Here is a 909-nt window from a genome sequence, read left to right on the forward strand (position 1 = left end):
CCTGTCCTCTCACTCCGATATTGCTTGTGCGCACTCAGACTGTGTGCAATCGCGATCTCTCATGCCTTTAAAGTAGAAATTATTTCTCTTTGCTCCTGGATTAAACTTTGTCAACAGTTATCAACCATTTAGAATAGATCCACACCTGACCGATGAAAATGCTATTAGAAATTTTATTGGCTGTAAGTGAAATGCAGAAAGTCTTTCAACAATCAAATATGTAACTTTAATTTCTTTACAATGTAAGTTTATGCTAGAAATGTTTCGGAATGGGATATTTGTATGATTTGTACATATAAGTATTCTAGTCTGTCTAACTGCATCACTACATTGTACAGACATTACAGGTCAGAGCCATCTGATGTTCCATTTAAATAAATAAAATATATCTTAAATCACTGCTTATAAAAATTCAGTGTCGTCATATTTCAAATACCTCAAATGAATTGAGGTAATTTGTTTTATAATTTTATTACTTACTGTGTACTTGTCTTTCTTTTTTTGTAAATTCATTTAAGTTTGAAATCAAAGTTAAAATCAAGCTTCCTTGTGCTGTAAGCTTTTGCAACAAAGTTACCCTACTTTAAAGACACAAATACACAGAATGAGCAAATGTTGAAGATTGAAATTTTTGTAATGGTAATTGATCAATGTTTATACAGTATGTATGTAAGTAAAATTGTTCATCATATAAAGCGAACATGTCTTTTTAGAAGACTTGGATGAAACCACTCAAAGCTTGAAATAATGACTGCCTTGAAAAAATGGATGGACAAAAAAAATTTAAAATATTATAATATCTATATGGCAGTATACAGTATGTGTGTCACGCCATAGGACTGTTCTGCATGTTTGTTTTGGTTCTCATGTGCTCCTTGACCTAGACCAACCCCCCACCCCCCCACCCCC

Source organism: Sinocyclocheilus rhinocerous, unplaced genomic scaffold, assembly GCF_001515625.1.
Source record: "Sinocyclocheilus rhinocerous isolate Xijiao unplaced genomic scaffold, SAMN03320098_v1.1 scaffold2673, whole genome shotgun sequence".
In the NCBI taxonomy this organism is placed as follows: domain Eukaryota; kingdom Metazoa; phylum Chordata; class Actinopteri; order Cypriniformes; family Cyprinidae; genus Sinocyclocheilus; species Sinocyclocheilus rhinocerous.